We start from the raw sequence: 20,252 nt of genomic DNA, 5'->3' as shown, positions 1-20,252 counted from the left end.
ACGAACTCGTACACGAACCCGAACCCTAAGCCTTACCCTAACCCTAACCCTAACCCTAACCCTAACCCTAACACTAAGCTACCCTTCACTGCTTCTGCCTCCAATAGATTTCCTAAGAACTAGTATTTTAAGGAACAAGTTAAAAGCGAATCCTAATGTGATTTCTTTATAATGGGTGTGTCCCTTATCTTATCCTAGTGTCTAAACTCTTCTCCATGGATGGACCCCAAATAATATTCCTTTACGTGCTAAGTGATATCTAGAGAGTGGGATAGGTTTAATAAATACTCTAACCTTAACACGTACCCTTAAACTAAATTGTACCCTAAACCGAGCCCTAACCCTAAAACTAACACTAACCCTACACCTAACACATACCCTACGCCGAAATTGAACTCGTACCCTAAGCCGTACCCTAACCCTAACCCTAACCCTAACCCTAACCGTAAGCTACCCTTGAATGCTTCTGCCTCCAAAAGATTTCCTAAGCACTAGTGTTTTAAGGTACACATTAAAAGAGAATCCTAATGTGATTTCTTTATAATGGGTGTGTCCCTTATCTTATCCTAGTGTCTAAACTCTTGTCCATGGCTGGACCTCAACTAATATTCCTTTACGTAATAAGTGGTATCTAGAGAGTGGGATACGTTTAATAAATACCCTAACCATAACGAGTAACCTAACCCTAACGCCTACCCTAACACTAACACGTACCCTAATCCTAACCCGTAACCTAAACCGAGCCCTAAACCTAACACTAACACTAACCCTAACCAACACCCTATGCCATACCCGAAACCGTACACGAACCCGAACCCTAAGCAGTACCCTAACCCTAACCCTAACCCTAATACTAACACTAAGCTACCCTTGACTGCTTCTTCCTCCAATAGATTTCCTTACCACTAGTGTTTTAAAGAACAGGTGATACAGAGAATCCTAATGTGATTTGTTTATAATGGGTGTGTTCCTTATCTCATCCTAGTGTCTAAACTCTTCTCCATAGCTGGAACCCAAATAATATTACTTTACGTGGTAAGTGGTATCTAGAAAGTGGGATAGTTTTAATAAAAACCCTAATCCTAACTCGTACCCTAATCCTAACTCGTACACTAACCCGAGCCCTAACACTAAAACTAACCCTAACACTAACCCTAACCCATGCCCTACTCTATACCCGAACCAGTACCCTAAGCCGTACCCTAACCCTATCCCTAAACCTAACCCTAACCCTAAGCTACCCTTGACTGCTTTTGCCTCCAGTAGATTTCCTAACACTAGTGTTTTAAGGAACATGTGAAAAAGAGAATCCTAATGTGATTTGTTTATAATGGGTGTGTTCCTTATCTTATCCTAGTGTCTAACCTGTTCTCCATGGCTGGACAACAACTAATAATCCTTTACGTGCTACGTGGTATTTAGAGAGTGGGATACGTTTAATAAATATCCTAACCCTAACGCTTACCCTAACCCTAACCCCTACCCTAACGCTAAAACATAACCTAATCCTAAACCATACCCTAAACTGAGCCCAAACCCTAAAACTAACCCTAACCCTAACCCATACCCTACGCCGTACCCGAACCCGTACCTGAACCCGTACCCTAAGCTGTACCCTAACACTATCCTTAACCCTAAGGTACCCTTGACTGCTTCTGCCTCCAACAGATTTCCTAAGCACTAGTGATTTAAGGAACAGGTTCAAAAGAGAATCCTAATGTGATTTCTTTATAATGGGTGTGTTCCTTATCTTATACTAGTGTCTAAAATTTTCTCCATGGCTGGACCCCAAATAATATTCCTTTACATGCTAAGTCGTATCTAGACAGTGGGAGAGGTTTAATAAATACCCTAACCCTAATGCGTATCCTCACCCTAACCCCTACCCTAACCCTAACATGTACCCTAATCCTAACCCATACCATAAACCGAGCCCTAACCCTAAAATTAACCCGAACCCAGACCATACGCCGTATCCGAACCCATACCCTAAGCCGTACCCTAACCCTAAGCAACCCTTGACTACTTCTGCCTCCAATAGATTTCCTAAGCACTGGTGTTTTATGGAACAGGTTAAAAAGAGAATACTAATGTGATTTCTTCATAATGGGTGTGTTCCTTATCTTATCCTAGTGTCTAAACTCTTCTCCATGGCTGGACCCCAACTAATATTCCTTTACGTGCTAAGTGGTATTTAGAGAGTGGGATAGGTTTAATAAATACCCTAACCCTAACGCGTATCCTAACCCTAACTCCTACCCTAACCCTAACACGTACCCTAATCCTAACCCGTACCCTATACCGAGACATAACCCTAAAACCTACCCTAACCCTAACCATAACCCATACCCTACGCCGTACCCGAACCCGTAGCCGAACCCATACCCTAACCCTAAGCTACCCTTGACTACTTCTGCCTCCAATAGATTTCCTAAGCACTGGTGTTTTATGGAACAGGTTAAAAAAAGAATCCTAATGTGATTTCTTTATAATGGGTATGTTCCTTTTCTTATCCTAGTGTGTAAACTCTTCTCCATGACAGGACCCCAACTAATATTCCTTTACGTGCTAAGTGTTATCAAGAGAGTGAGATAGGTTTAATAAATACCCTAACCCTAAAGCGTACCCTCACCCTAACCCCTACCCTAACCCTAACACGTAACCTAATCCTAAACTGTACCCTAAACCAAGCCCTAACACTAAAACTAACCCTAACCCTAACCCTAACGCATACCATATGCCGTAATCGAAATCGTACCCTAAGCCGTACCCTAACGCTATCCCTAAACCTAACCCTAACCCTAACCTAAAACGTACCCTAATCTTAACCCGTACCCTAAACCGAGCCCTAACCCTAAAACCTACCCTAACCCTAACCATAACCAATAACCTACGCCATACACGAACCCGTACCCGAAACCGTAGCCTAAGCCGTAGCCTATCACTAACCCTAACCCTAACCCTAACCCTAACCCTAAGCTACCCTTGACTGCTTCTGCTTCCACTAGATTTCCTAAGCACTAGTGTTTTAAGCAACAGGTTAAAAGAGAATCCTAATGTGATTTCTTTATAATGGGTGTGTCGCTTATCTTAACCTAGTGTCTAAACACTTCTCCATGGCTGGACCCCAAATAATATTCCTTTACGTACTAAGTGGTATCTAGAGAGTGGGATAGGTTTAATAAATACCTTAACCATAACACGTACCCTAACTCTAACCTCTACCCTAACCCTAACAAGTAACCTAATCCTACATTGTACCCTAAACCGAGCCCTAACCCTATAACTAACACTAACCCTAACCCTAACCCATATCCTACGGCGAAATCGAACTCGTACCCTAAGCCGTACCCTAACCCTAACCCTAACACTAACCCAAAGGTACCCTTGACTGCTTCTGCCTCCAGTAGATTTCCTTAACACTAGTGTTTTAAGGAACAAATTAAAAAGAGAACCTAATGTGATTTCTTTATACTGGGTGGGTCCCTTATCTTATCCTAGTGTCTAAACTCTTCTCCATGGCTGGACCCCAACTAATATTCCTTTACGTGCTCAGTGGTATCTAGACAGTGGGATAGGTTTAATAAATACCCTAAATCTAACGCATACCCTAACCCTAACGCCTACCCTAACACTAACACGTACCCTAATCCTAACCCTTACCCTAAACCGAGCCATAAATCTAACACTAACACTAACCCTAACTAACACCCTATGCCGTACCCGAAACCGTACACGAACCCGAACCCTAAGCAGTACCCTAACCCTAACCCTAACCCTAACCCTAACACTAAGCTACCCTTAACTGTTTCTTCCTCCAATAGATTTCCTTACCACATGTGTTTTAAGGAACTGGTGATAAAGAGAATCCTAATGTGATTTGTTTATAATGGGTGTGTTCCTTATCTTATCCTAGTGTCTAAACTCTTCTCCATAGCAGGACCCCAAATAATATTGCTTTACGTGCTAAGTGGTATCTAGAAAGTGGGATAGTTTTAATAAAAACACCAATCCTAACACGTAACCTAACCCTAACCCCTACCCTATCCCTAACACGTACCCTAATCCTAACTCGTACACTAAACCGAGCCCTAACTCTAAAACTAAACCTAACACTAACCCTAACCCATGCCCTACTCTATACCCGAACCCGTACCCTAAGCCGTACCCTAACCCTATCCCTAAACCTAACCCTAACACTAAGCTACCCTTGACTGCTTTTGCCTCCAGTAGATTTCCTAACACTAGTGTTTTAAGGAACAGGTGAAAAAGAGAATCCTAATGTGATATCTTTATAATGGGTGTGTTCCCTATCTTATCCTAGTGTCTAAACTGTTCTCCATGGCTGGACACCAACTAATAAACCGTTACGTGCTACGTGGTATTTAGAGAGTGGGATACGTTTAATAAATATCCTAACCCGAACGCATACCCTAAACTTAACCCCTACCCTAACCCTAACACATACCCTAATCATAAACCATATCCTAAACTGAGCCCTAACCCTAAAACAAACCCTAACCCTAACCCATACCCTACGCCGTACCCGAACCTGTACCCGAACCCGTACCCTAAGCTGTACCCTAACACTAACCTTAACCCTAAGGTACCCTTGACTGCTTCTGCCTCCAATAGATTTCCTAAGCACTAGTGTTTTAGGGAACAGGTTAAAAAGAGAATACTAATGTGATTTCTTTACAATGTGTATGTTCCTTATATTATCCTAGTGTCTAAAGTCTTTTCCCTGCCTGGAACCCCAATAATATTCCTTTACGTGCTTAGTGGTATCTAGAGAGTGGGAGAGGTTTAATAAATAGCCTAAACCTAACACGTACCCTCACCCTAACACTTACCCTAACCCTAACACGTACGCTAATCCTAACCAGTAACCTAAACCGAGACCTAACCCTAAAACTAACCCTAACCCTAACCCTAACCCATACCCTACGCCGTAACAGAACTCATACCCTAAGCCGTACCCTAACCCTAATCCTAACCCTAAGTTACCCTTGACTGCTTCTGCCTCCAATAGATATCCTAAGCACTAATTTTTTAAGGAACAGGTGAAAAATAGAATCCTAATGTGATTTCTTTATAATGGGTGTGTTCCTTATCTTATCCTAGTGTCTAAACTCTTCTCCATGACTGGAACCCTACTAATATTCCTTTACGTGTTAAGTGGTATTTAGAGAGTGGGATAGGTTTAACAAATACCCTAACCCTAGTGTGTACCCTAACCCTAACCTCAACCCTAACCCTAAAACGTACCCTAATCTTAACCCGTACCCTAAACCGAGCCCTAACCCTAAAACTAACCCTAACCCTAACCCTAACCCACACCCTACGCCGAAACCGAACTCGTACCCTAAGCCGTACAATAACCCTAACCCTAACCCACCCTTGACAGATTCTGCCTCCAGTAGATTTCCTTAACACTAGTGTTTTAAGGAACAAATTAAAAAGAGAACCTAATGCGATTTCTATATAATGGGTGTGTTCCTTATCTTATCAAGTGTCTAAATTATTCTCCATGGCTGGACCCTAAATAATACCCCTTTACATGCTAAGTGGTATCTAGAGAGTGGGATAGGTTTAAAAAATACGCTAACCCTAACGCATACCCTAACCCGAACCACTACCATAACCCTAACACATACCTTAACCCTAACCCATAACCTAAACCGAGCCCTCACCCTAAAACTCACCCTAACCCTAAACCTAACCCATACCCTAAGCCGAACCGGAACCCCTCCCCTAAGCCGTACCCAAACCCTAACCCTAACCCTAACCCTAAGCTACCCCTGACTGCTTCTGCCTCCAAAAGATTTCCTAAGGACTAGTGTTTTAAGGAACAGTTTAAAAAAGAATCCTAATGTGATTTCTTCATAATGGGTGTGTCGCTTATCTTATCCTAGTGTCTAAACTCTTCTCCATGGCTGGTCCCCAACTAATATTCCTTTACGTGCTCAGTGGTATCTAGAGAGTGGGATAGGTTTAAGAAATACCCTAAACCTAACACGTACCCTAACCCTAACGCCTACCCTAACCCTAACATGTACCCTAATCCTAACCCGTACTCTAAACCGAGCCCTAAACCTAAAATTAACCCTAACCCTAACTCTAACACATACCCTATGCCGTACCCTATCCCGTACTCGAACCCGTACCTAAGCTGTACCCTAACCCTAACCTTATACCTAAGCTATTCTTGAGTGCTTCTGCCTCCAAAAGATTTCCTAAGCACTAGTGTTTTAAGGAACAGGTTAAAAGAGATTCCTAATGTGATTTCTTTATAATGGGTGTGTCCCTTATCTTATCCTAGTGTCTAAACTCTTCTCCATGGCTGGACCCCAACTAATATTCCTTTACGTGCTCAGTGGTATCTAGACAGTGCGATAGGTTTAAAAAATACCCTAACCCTAATGTGTACCCTAAACCTAACGCCTACCCTAACCTAACATGTACCCTAATCCTAACCCATACCCTAAACCGAGTCCTAAACTTAAAACTAAACCTAACGCTAACCAAAACCCTACGCCGTACCCAAACTCGTTCACGAACCCGAACCCTAAGGCCTACCCTAACCCTAACCCTAACCCTAACCCTAACACTAAGCTACCCTTGACTTCTTCTGCCTCCAATAGATTTCGTAAGCACTAGTGTTTTAAGGAACAGGTTAAAAGAGAATCCTAATGTGATTTCTTTATAATGGGTGTGTCCCTTATCTTATCCTAGTATCTAAACTCTTCTCCATGGCTGGAGCGCAAATAATATTCCTTTACGTGCTAAGTGGTATCTAGAGAGTGGGATAGGTTTAATAAATACCCTAACCCTAACACGTACCCTTATCCTTAACTGTAACCTAAATGGAGCCCTAAGCCTAAAACTAACCATAACCCTAACCCTAACTCATACCCTACGCCGTAACGAAACTCGTACCCTAAGCCGTACACTAACGCTAACCCTAACCCTAACCCTTAGCTACCCTTGACTGCTTCTGCCTCCAATAGATATCCTAAGCACTAGTTTTTTAAGGAACAGGTGAAAAATAGAATCCTAATGTGATTTCTTTATAATGGGTGTGTTCTTATCTTATCCTAGTGTCTAAAGTGTTCTCCATGGCTGGACACCAACTAATATTCCTTTACATGCTAAGTGGTATTTAGAGAGTGGGATAGGTTTAATAAATACCCTAACCTTAATACGTACCCTTATCCTAAACTGTACCCTAAACTGAGCCCTAACCCTAAAACTAACCCTAACCCTAACCAATACCCTAGGCCGTAATCGAACTCCTACCCTAAGTGGTACCCTAAACCTAACCCTAACCCTAAGATACCCTTGACTGCTGCTGCCTCCAATGGATATCCTAAACAATAGTGTTTTAAAGAGCACGTTAAAAAGAGAATCCTAATGTGATTTCTTTATAATGGGTGTGCCCCTTATCTTATCCTAGTGTCTAAACTCTTCTCCATGGCTGGACCCCAACTAATATTCCTTTACGTGCTCAGTGGTATCTAGACAGTGGGAAAGGTTTAATAAATACCCTAACCCTAATGCGTACCCTAACCCTAACGCCTACCCTAACCTAACATGTACCCTAATCCTAACCCATACCCTAAACCGAGTCCTAAACTTAAAACTAAACCTAACCCTAACCAACACCCTACGCCGTACCCAAACTCGTTCACGAACCCGAACCCTAAGCCCTACCCTAACCCTAACCCTAACCCTAACCCATACCCTAGGCCATAATCGAACTCCTACCCTAAGTGGTACCCTAACCCTAACCCTAACCCTAACCCTAAGCTACCCTTGACTGCTTCTGCCTCCAGTAGATTTCCTTAGCACTAGTTTTTTAAGGAACAAATTAAGAAAAGAACCTAATGTGATTTCTTTATAATGGGTGTGTTCCTTATCTTATCAAGTGTCTAAATTATTCTCCATGGCTGGACACTAAATAATATTCCTTTACGTGCTAAGTGGTATCTCGAGAGTGGGATAGGTTTCATAAATACCCTAACCGTAACGCATACCCTAACCCGAACCCCTACCATAACCCTAACACGTACCCTAATCCTAACCCGTACCCTAAACCGAGCCCTAACCCTAAAACTCACCCTAACCCTAAACCTAACCCATACCCTATGCCGTACCCGAACCCCTAACCTAAGCCGTACCCAAACCCTAACCCTAACCCTATCCTTAAGCTAACCTTCACTGCTTCTGCCTCCAAAAGATTTCCTAAGCACTAGTGTTTTAAGGAACAGGTTAAAAGAGAATCCTAATGTGATTTCTTTATAATGGGTGTGTCCCTTATCTTATCGTAGTGTCTAAACTCTTCTCTATGGCTGGACCACAACTAATATTCCTTTACGTGCTCAGTGGTATGTAGAGAGTGGGACAGGTTTAATAAATACCCTAATCCTAATGCGTACCCTAACCCTAATGCCTACCATAACTCTAAAATGTACCCTAAACCTAACCAGTAACCTAAACAGAGTCCTAAACTTAAAACTAAACCTAACACTAAACAAAACCCTACGCCGTACACGAACTCGTACACGAACCCGAACCCTAAGCCTTACCCTAACCCTAACCCTAACCCTAACCCTAACCCTAAGCTACCCTTCACTGCTTCTGCCTCCAATAGATTTCCTAAGAACTAGTATTTTAAGGAACAAGTTAAAAGCGAATCCTAATGTGATTTCTTTATAATGGGTGTGTCCCTTATCTTATCCTAGTGTCTAAACTCTTCTCCATGGATGGACCCCAAATAATATTCCTTTACGTGCTAAGTGATATCTAGAGAGTGGGATAGGTTTAATAAATACTCTAACCTTAACACGTACCCTTAAACTAAATTGTACCCTAAACCGAGCCCTAACCCTAAAACTAACACTAACCCTACACCTAACACATACCCTACGCCGAAATTGAACTCGTACCCTAAGCCGTACCCTAACCCTAACCCTAACCCTAACCCTAACCGTAAGCTACCCTTGAATGCTTCTGCCTCCAAAAGATTTCCTAAGCACTAGTGTTTTAAGGTACACATTAAAAGAGAATCCTAATGTGATTTCTTTATAATGGGTGTGTCCCTTATCTTATCCTAGTGTCTAAACTCTTGTCCATGGCTGGACCTCAACTAATATTCCTTTACGTAATAAGTGGTATCTAGAGAGTGGGATACGTTTAATAAATACCCTAACCATAACGAGTAACCTAACCCTAACGCCTACCCTAACACTAACACGTACCCTAATCCTAACCCGTAACCTAAACCGAGCCCTAAACCTAACACTAACACTAACCCTAACCAACACCCTATGCCATACCCGAAACCGTACACGAACCCGAACCCTAAGCAGTACCCTAACCCTAACCCTAACCCTAATACTAACACTAAGCTACCCTTGACTGCTTCTTCCTCCAATAGATTTCCTTACCACTAGTGTTTTAAAGAACAGGTGATACAGAGAATCCTAATGTGATTTGTTTATAATGGGTGTGTTCCTTATCTCATCCTAGTGTCTAAACTCTTCTCCATAGCTGGAACCCAAATAATATTACTTTACGTGGTAAGTGGTATCTAGAAAGTGGGATAGTTTTAATAAAAACCCTAATCCTAACTCGTACCCTAATCCTAACTCGTACACTAACCCGAGCCCTAACACTAAAACTAACCCTAACACTAACCCTAACCCATGCCCTACTCTATACCCGAACCCGTACCCTAAGCCGTACCCTAACCCTATCCCTAAACCTAACCCTAACCCTAAGCTACCCTTGACTGCTTTTGCCTCCAGTAGATTTCCTAACACTAGTGTTTTAAGGAACATGTGAAAAAGAGAATCCTAATGTGATTTGTTTATAATGGGTGTGTTCCTTATCTTATCCTAGTGTCTAACCTGTTCTCCATGGCTGGACAACAACTAATAATCCTTTACGTGCTACGTGGTATTTAGAGAGTGGGATACGTTTAATAAATATCCTAACCCTAACGCTTACCCTAACCCTAACCCCTACCCTAACGCTAAAACATAACCTAATCCTAAACCATACCCTAAACTGAGCCCAAACCCTAAAACTAACCCTAACCCTAACCCATACCCTACGCCGTACCCGAACCCGTACCTGAACCCGTACCCTAAGCTGTACCCTAACACTATCCTTAACCCTAAGGTACCCTTGACTGCTTCTGCCTCCAACAGATTTCCTAAGCACTAGTGATTTAAGGAACAGGTTCAAAAGAGAATCCTAATGTGATTTCTTTATAATGGGTGTGTTCCTTATCTTATACTAGTGTCTAAAATTTTCTCCATGGCTGGACCCCAAATAATATTCCTTTACATGCTAAGTCGTATCTAGACAGTGGGAGAGGTTTAATAAATACCCTAACCCTAATGCGTATCCTCACCCTAACCCCTACCCTAACCCTAACATGTACCCTAATCCTAACCCATACCATAAACCGAGCCCTAACCCTAAAATTAACCCGAACCCAGACCATACGCCGTATCCGAACCCATACCCTAAGCCGTACCCTAACCCTAAGCAACCCTTGACTACTTCTGCCTCCAATAGATTTCCTAAGCACTGGTGTTTTATGGAACAGGTTAAAAAGAGAATACTAATGTGATTTCTTCATAATGGGTGTGTTCCTTATCTTATCCTAGTGTCTAAACTCTTCTCCATGGCTGGACCCCAACTAATATTCCTTTACGTGCTAAGTGGTATTTAGAGAGTGGGATAGGTTTAATAAATACCCTAACCCTAACGCGTATCCTAACCCTAACTCCTACCCTAACCCTAACACGTACCCTAATCCTAACCCGTACCCTATACCGAGACATAACCCTAAAACCTACCCTAACACTAACCATAACCCATACCCTACGCCGTACCCGAACCCGTAGCCGAACCCATACCCTAACCCTAAACCTAACCCTAAGCTACCCTTGACTACTTCTGCCTCCAATAGATTTCCTAAGCACTGGTGTTTTATGGAACAGGTTAAAAAAAGAATCCTAATGTGATTTCTTTATAATGGGTATGTTCCTTTTCTTATCCTAGTGTGTAAACTCTTCTCCATGACAGGACCCCAACTAATATTCCTTTACGTGCTAAGTGTTATCAAGAGAGTGAGATAGGTTTAATAAATACCCTAACCCTAAAGCGTACCCTCACCCTAACCCCTACCCTAACCCTAACACGTAACCTAATCCTAAACTGTACCCTAAACCAAGCCCTAACACTAAAACTAACCCTAACCCTAACCCTAACGCATACCATATGCCGTAATCGAAATCGTACCCTAAGCCGTACCCTAACGCTATCCCTAAACCTAACCCTAACCCTAACCTAAAACGTACCCTAATCTTAACCCGTACCCTAAACCGAGCCCTAACCCTAAAACCTACCCTAACCCTAACCATAACCAATAACCTACGCCATACACGAACCCGTACCCGAAACCGTAGCCTAAGCCGTAGCCTATCACTAACCCTAACCCTAACCCTAACCCTAACCCTAAGCTACCCTTGACTGCTTCTGCTTCCACTAGATTTCCTAAGCACTAGTGTTTTAAGCAACAGGTTAAAAGAGAATCCTAATGTGATTTCTTTATAATGGGTGTGTCGCTTATCTTAACCTAGTGTCTAAACACTTCTCCATGGCTGGACCCCAAATAATATTCCTTTACGTACTAAGTGGTATCTAGAGAGTGGGATAGGTTTAATAAATACCTTAACCATAACACGTACCCTAACTCTAACCCCTACCCTAACCCTAACAAGTAACCTAATCCTACATTGTACCCTAAACCGAGCCCTAACCCTATAACTAACACTAACCCTAACCCTAACCCATATCCTACGGCGAAATCGAACTCGTACCCTAAGCCGTACCCTAACCCTAACCCTAACACTAACCCAAAGGTACCCTTGACTGCTTCTGCCTCCAGTAGATTTCCTTAACACTAGTATTTTAAGGAACAAATTAAAAAGAGAACCTAATGTGATTTCTTTATACTGGGTGGGTCCCTTATCTTATCCTAGTGTCTAAACTCTTCTCCATGGCTGGACCCCAACTAATATTCCTTTACGTGCTCAGTGGTATCTAGACAGTGGGATAGGTTTAATAAATACCCTAAATCTAACGCATACCCTAACCCTAACGCCTACCCTAACACTAACACGTACCCTAATCCTAACCCTTACCCTAAACCGAGCCATAAATCTAACACTAACACTAACCCTAACTAACACCCTATGCCGTACCCGAAACCGTACACGAACCCGAACCCTAAGCAGTACCCTAACCCTAACCATAACCCTAACCCTAACACTAAGCTACCCTTAACTGTTTCTTCCTCCAATAGATTTCCTTACCACATGTGTTTTAAGGAACTGGTGATAAAGAGAATCCTAATGTGATTTGTTTATAATGGGTGTGTTCCTTATCTTATCCTAGTGTCTAAACTCTTCTCCATAGCAGGACCCCAAATAATATTGCTTTACGTGCTAAGTGGTATCTAGAAAGTGGGATAGTTTTAATAAAAACACCAATCCTAACACGTAACCTAACCCTAACCCCTACCCTATCCCTAACACGTACCCTAATCCTAACTCGTACACTAAACCGAGCCCTAACTCTAAAACTAAACCTAACACTAACCCTAACCCATGCCCTACTCTATACCCGAACCCGTACCCTAAGCCGTACCCTAACCCTATCCCTAAACCTAACCCTAACACTAAGCTACCCTTGACTGCTTTTGCCTCCAGTAGATTTCCTAACACTAGTGTTTTAAGGAACAGGTGAAAAAGAGAATCCTAATGTGATATCTTTATAATGGGTGTGTTCCCTATCTTATCCTAGTGTCTAAACTGTTCTCCATGGCTGGACACCAACTAATAAACCGTTACGTGCTACGTGGTATTTAGAGAGTGGGATACGTTTAATAAATATCCTAACCCGAACGCATACCCTAAACTTAACCCCTACCCTAACCCTAACACATACCCTAATCATAAACCATATCCTAAACTGAGCCCTAACCCTAAAACAAACCCTAACCCTAACCCATACCCTACGCCGTACCCGAACCTGTACCCGAACCCGTACCCTAAGCTGTACCCTAACACTAACCTTAACCCTAAGGTACCCTTGACTGCTTCTGCCTCCAATAGATTTCCTAAGCACTAGTGTTTTAGGGAACAGGTTAAAAAGAGAATACTAATGTGATTTCTTTACAATGTGTATGTTCCTTATATTATCCTAGTGTCTAAAGTCTTTTCCCTGCCTGGAACCCCAATAATATTCCTTTACGTGCTTAGTGGTATCTAGAGAGTGGGAGAGGTTTAATAAATAGCCTAAACCTAACACGTACCCTCACCCTAACACTTACCCTAACCCTAACACGTACGCTAATCCTAACCAGTAACCTAAACCGAGACCTAACCCTAAAACTAACCCTAACCCTAACCCTAACCCATACCCTACGCCGTAACAGAACTCATACCCTAAGCCGTACCCTAACCCTAATCCTAACCCTAAGTTACCCTTGACTGCTTCTGCCTCCAATAGATATCCTAAGCACTAATTTTTTAAGGAACAGGTGAAAAATAGAATCCTAATGTGATTTCTTTAAAATGGGTGTGTTCCATATCTTATCCTAGTGTCTAAACTCTTCTCCATGACTGGAACCCTACTAATATTCCTTTACGTGTTAAGTGGTATTTAGAGAGTGGGATAGGTTTAACAAATACCCTAACCCTAGTGTGTACCCTAACCCTAACCTCAACCCTAACCCTAAAACGTACCCTAATCTTAACCCGTACCCTAAACCGAGCCCTAACCCTAAAACTAACCCTAACCCTAACCCTAACCCACACCCTACGCCGAAACCGAACTCGTACCCTAAGCCGTACAATAACCCTAACCCTAACCCACCCTTGACAGATTCTGCCTCCAGTAGATTTCCTTAACACTAGTGTTTTAAGGAACAAATTAAAAAGAGAACCTAATGCGATTTCTATATAATGGGTGTGTTCCTTATCTTATCAAGTGTCTAAATTATTCTCCATGGCTGGACCCTAAATAATACCCCTTTACATGCTAAGTGGTATCTAGAGAGTGGGATAGGTTTAAAAAATACGCTAACCCTAACGCATACCCTAACCCGAACCACTACCATAACCCTAACACATACCTTAACCCTAACCCATAACCTAAACCGAGCCCTCACCCTAAAACTCACCCTAACCCTAAACCTAACCCATACCCTAAGCCGAACCGGAACCCCTCCCCTAAGCCGTACCCAAACCCTAACCCTAACCCTAACCCTAAGCTACCCCTGACTGCTTCTGCCTCCAAAAGATTTCCTAAGGACTAGTGTTTTAAGGAACAGTTTAAAAAAGAATCCTAATGTGATTTCTTCATAATGGGTGTGTCGCTTATCTTATCCTAGTGTCTAAACTCTTCTCCATGGCTGGTCCCCAACTAATATTCCTTTACGTGCTCAGTGGTATCTAGAGAGTGGGATAGGTTTAAGAAATACCCTAAACCTAACACGTACCCTAACCCTAACGCCTACCCTAACCCTAACATGTACCCTAATCCTAACCCGTACTCTAAACCGAGCCCTAAACCTAAAATTAACCCTAACCCTAACTCTAACACATACCCTATGCCGTACCCTATCCCGTACTCGAACCCGTACCTAAGCTGTACCCTAACCCTAACCTTATACCTAAGCTATTCTTGAGTGCTTCTGCCTCCAAAAGATTTCCTAAGCACTAGTGTTTTAAGGAACAGGTTAAAAGAGATTCCTAATGTGATTTCTTTATAATGGGTGTGTCCCTTATCTTATCCTAGTGTCTAAACTCTTCTCCATGGCTGGACCCCAACTAATATTCCTTTACGTGCTCAGTGGTATCTAGACAGTGCGATAGGTTTAAAAAATACCCTAACCCTAATGTGTACCCTAAACCTAACGCCTACCCTAACCTAACATGTACCCTAATCCTAACCCATACCCTAAACCGAGTCCTAAACTTAAAACTAAACCTAACGCTAACCAAAACCCTACGCCGTACCCAAACTCGTTCACGAACCCGAACCCTAAGGCCTACCCTAACCCTAACCCTAACCCTAACCCTAACACTAAGCTACCCTTGACTTCTTCTGCCTCCAATAGATTTCGTAAGCACTAGTGTTTTAAGGAACAGGTTAAAAGAGAATCCTAATGTGATTTCTTTATAATGGGTGTGTCCCTTATCTTATCCTAGTATCTAAACTCTTCTCCATGGCTGGAGCGCAAATAATATTCCTTTACGTGCTAAGTGGTATCTAGAGAGTGGGATAGGTTTAATAAATACCCTAACCCTAACACGTACCCTTATCCTTAACTGTAACCTAAACGGAGCCCTAAGCCTAAAACTAACCATAACCCTAACCCTAACTCATACCCTACGCCGTAACGAAACTCGTACCCTAAGCCGTACACTAACGCTAACCCTAACCCTAACCCTTAGCTACCCTTGACTGCTTCTGCCTCCAATAGATATCCTAAGCACTAGTTTTTTAAGGAACAGGTGAAAAATAGAATCCTAATGTGATTTCTTTATAATGGGTGTGTTCTTATCTTATCCTAGTGTCTAAAGTGTTCTCCATGGCTGGACACCAACTAATATTCCTTTACATGCTAAGTGGTATTTAGAGAGTGGGATAGGTTTAATAAATACCCTAACCTTAATACGTACCCTTATCCTAAACTGTACCCTAAACTGAGCCCTAACCCTAAAACTAACCCTAACCCTAACCAATACCCTAGGCCGTAATCGAACTCCTACCCTAAGTGGTACCCTAAACCTAACCCTAACCCTAAGATACCCTTGACTGCTGCTGCCTCCAATGGATATCCTAAACAATAGTGTTTTAAAGAGCACGTTAAAAAGAGAATCCTAATGTGATTTCTTTATAATGGGTGTGCCCCTTATCTTATCCTAGTGTCTAAACTCTTCTCCATGGCTGGACCCCAACTAATATTCCTTTACGTGCTCAGTGGTATCTAGACAGTGGGAAAGGTTTAATAAATACCCTAACCCTAATGCGTACCCTAACCCTAACGCCTACCCTAACCTAACATGTACCCTAATCCTAACCCATACCCTAAACCGAGTCCTAAACTTAAAACTAAACCTAACCCTAACCAACACCCTACGCCGTACCCAAACTCGTTCACGAACCCGAACCCTAAGCCCTACCCTAACCCTAACCCTAACCCTAACCCATACCCTAGGCCATAATCGAACTCCTACCCTAAGCGGTACCCTAACCCTAACCCTAACCCTAACCCTAAGCTACCCTTGACTGCTTCTGCCTCCAGTAGATTTCCTTAGCACTAGTTTTTTAAGGAACAAATTAAGAAAAGAACCTAATGTGATTTCTTTATAATGGGTGTGTTCCTTATCTTATCAAGTGTCTAAATTATTCTCCATGGCTGGACACTAAATAATATTCCTTTACGTGCTAAGTGGTATCTCGAGAGTGGGATAGGTTTCATAAATACCCTAACCGTAACGCATACCCTAACCCGAACCCCTACCATAACCCTAACACGTACCCTAATCCTAACCCGTACCCTAAACCGAGCCCTAACCCTAAAACTCACCCTAACCCTAAACCTAACCCATACCCTATGCCGTACCCGAACCCCTAACCTAAGCCGTACCCAAACCCTAACCCTAACCCTATCCTTAAGCTAACCTTCACTGCTTCTGCCTCCAAAAGATTTCCTAAGCACTAGTGTTTTAAGGAACAGGTTAAAAGAGAATCCTAATGTGATTTCTTTATAATGGGTGTGTCCCTTATCTTATCGTAGTGTCTAAACTCTTCTCTATGGCTGGACCACAACTAATATTCCTTTACGTGCTCAGTGGTATGTAGAGAGTGGGACAGGTTTAATAAATACCCTAATCCTAATGCGTACCCTAACCCTAATGCCTACCATAACTCTAAAATGTACCCTAAACCTAACCAGTAACCTAAACAGAGTCCTAAACTTAAAACTAAACCTAACACTAAACAAAACCCTACGCCGTACACGAACTCGTACACGAACCCGAACCCTAAGCCTTACCCTAACCCTAACCCTAACCCTAACCCTAACCCTAAGCTACCCTTCACTGCTTCTGCCTCCAATAGATTTCCTAAGAACTAGTATTTTAAGGAACAAGTTAAAAGCGAATCCTAATGTGATTTCTTTATAATGGGTGTGTCCCTTATCTTATCCTAGTGTCTAAACTCTTCTCCATGGATGGACCCCAAATAATATTCCTTTACGTGCTAAGTGATATCTAGAGAGTGGGATAGGTTTAATAAATACTCTAACCTTAACACGTACCCTTAAACTAAATTGTACCCTAAACCGAGCCCTAACCCTAAAACTAACACTAACCCTACACCTAACACATACCCTACGCCGAAATTGAACTCGTACCCTAAGCCGTACCCTAACCCTAACCCTAACCCTAACCCTAACCGTAAGCTACCCTTGAATGCTTCTGCCTCCAAAAGATTTCCTAAGCACTAGTGTTTTAAGGTACACATTAAAAGAGAATCCTAATGTGATTTCTTTATAATGGGTGTGTCCCTTATCTTATCCTAGTGTCTAAACTCTTGTCCATGGCTGGACCTCAACTAATATTCCTTTACGTAATAAGTGGTATCTAGAGAGTGGGATACGTTTAATAAATACCCTAACCATAACGAGTAACCTAACCCTAACGCCTACCCTAACACTAACACGTACCCTAATCCTAACCCGTAACCTAAACCGAGCCCTAAACCTAACACTAACACTAACCCTAACCAACACCCTATGCCATACCCGAAACCGTACACGAACCCGAACCCTAAGCAGTACCCTAACCCTAACCCTAACCCTAATACTAACACTAAGCTACCCTTGACTGCTTCTTCCTCCAATAGATTTCCTTACCACTAGTGTTTTAAAGAACAGGTGATACAGAGAATCCTAATGTGATTTGTTTATAATGGGTGTGTTCCTTATCTCATCCTAGTGTCTAAACTCTTCTCCATAGCTGGAACCCAAATAATATTACTTTACGTGGTAAGTGGTATCTAGAAAGTGGGATAGTTTTAATAAAAACCCTAATCCTAACTCGTACCCTAATCCTAACTCGTACACTAACCCGAGCCCTAACACTAAAACTAACCCTAACACTAACCCTAACCCATGCCCTACTCTATACCCGAACCAGTACCCTAAGCCGTACCCTAACCCTATCCCTAAACCTAACCCTAACCCTAAGCTACCCTTGACTGCTTTTGCCTCCAGTAGATTTCCTAACACTAGTGTTTTAAGGAACATGTGAAAAAGAGAATCCTAATGTGATTTGTTTATAATGGGTGTGTTCCTTATCTTATCCTAGTGTCTAACCTGTTCTCCATGGCTGGACAACAACTAATAATCCTTTACGTGCTACGTGGTATTTAGAGAGTGGGATACGTTTAATAAATATCCTAACCCTAACGCTTACCCTAACCCTAACCCCTACCCTAACGCTAAAACATAACCTAATCCTAAACCATACCCTAAACTGAGCCCAAACCCTAAAACTAACCCTAACCCTAACACATACCCTACGCCGTACCCGAACCCGTACCTGAACCCGTACCCTAAGCTGTACCCTAACACTATCCTTAACCCTAAGGTACCCTTGACTGCTTCTGCCTCCAACAGATTTCCTAAGCACTAGTGATTTAAGGAACAGGTTCAAAAGAGAATCCTAATGTGATTTCTTTATAATGGGTGTGTTCCTTATCTTATACTAGTGTCTAAAATTTTCTCCATGGCTGGACCCCAAATAATATTCCTTTACATGCTAAGTCGTATCTAGACAGTGGGAGAGGTTTAATAAATACCCTAACCCTAATGCGTATCCTCACCCTAACCCCTACCCTAACCCTAACATGTACCCTAATCCTAACCCATACCATAAACCGAGCCCTAACCCTAAAATTAACCCGAACCCAGACCATACGCCGTATCCGAACCCATACCCTAAGCCGTACCCTAACCCTAAGCAACCCTTGACTACTTCTGCCTCCAATAGATTTCCTAAGCACTGGTGTTTTATGGAACAGGTTCAAAAGAGAATACTAATGTGATTTCTTCATAATGGGTGTGTTCCTTATCTTATCCTAGTGTCTAAACTCTTCTCCATGGCTGGACCCCAACTAATATTCCTTTACGTGCTAAGTGGTATTTAGAGAGTGGGATAGGTTTAATAAATACCCTAACCCTAACGCGTATCCTAACCCTAACTCCTACCCTAACCCTAACACGTACCCTAATCCTAACCCGTACCCTATACCGAGACATAACCCTAAAACCTACCCTAACCCTAACCATAACCCATACCCTACGCCGTACCCGAACCCGTAGCCGAACCCATACCCTAACCCTAAACCTAACCCTAAGCTACCCTTGACTACTTCTGCCTCCAATAGATTTCCTAAGCACTGGTGTTTTATGGAACAGGTTAAAAAAAGAATCCTAATGTGATTTCTTTATAATGGGTATGTTCCTTTTCTTATCCTAGTGTGTAAACTCTTCTCCATGACAGGACCCCAACTAATATTCCTTTACGTGCTAAGTGTTATCAAGAGAGTGAGATAGGTTTAATAAATACCCTAACCCTAAAGCGTACCCTCACCCTAACCCCTACCCTAACCCTAACACGTAACCTAATCCTAAACTGTACCCTAAACCAAGCCCTAACACTAAAACTAACCCTAACCCTAACCCTAACGCATACCATATGCCGTAATCGAAATCGTACCCTAAGCCGTACCCTAACGCTATCCCTAAACCTAACCCTAACCCTAACCTAAAACGTACCCTAATCTTAACCCGTACCCTAAACCGAGCCCTAACCCTAAAACCTACCCTAACCCTAACCATAACCAATAACCTACGCCATACACGAACCCGTACCCGAAACCGTAGCCTAAGCCGTAGCCTATCACTAACCCTAACCCTAACCCTAACCCTAACCCTAAGCTACCCTTGACTGCTTCTGCTTCCACTAGATTTCCTAAGCACTAGTGTTTTAAGCAACAGGTTAAAAGAGAATCCTAATGTGATTTCTTTATAATGGGTGTGTCGCTTATCTTAACCTAGTGTCTAAACACTTCTCCATGGCTGGACCCCAAATAAT

The sequence above is a fragment of the Balaenoptera physalus genome (genome assembly GCF_965194825.1).
Source record: "Balaenoptera physalus genome assembly, contig: SUPER_2_unloc_10, whole genome shotgun sequence".
NCBI classification, from domain to species: domain Eukaryota; kingdom Metazoa; phylum Chordata; class Mammalia; order Artiodactyla; family Balaenopteridae; genus Balaenoptera; species Balaenoptera physalus.
Note: the sequence above shows the minus strand (reverse complement) of the source record.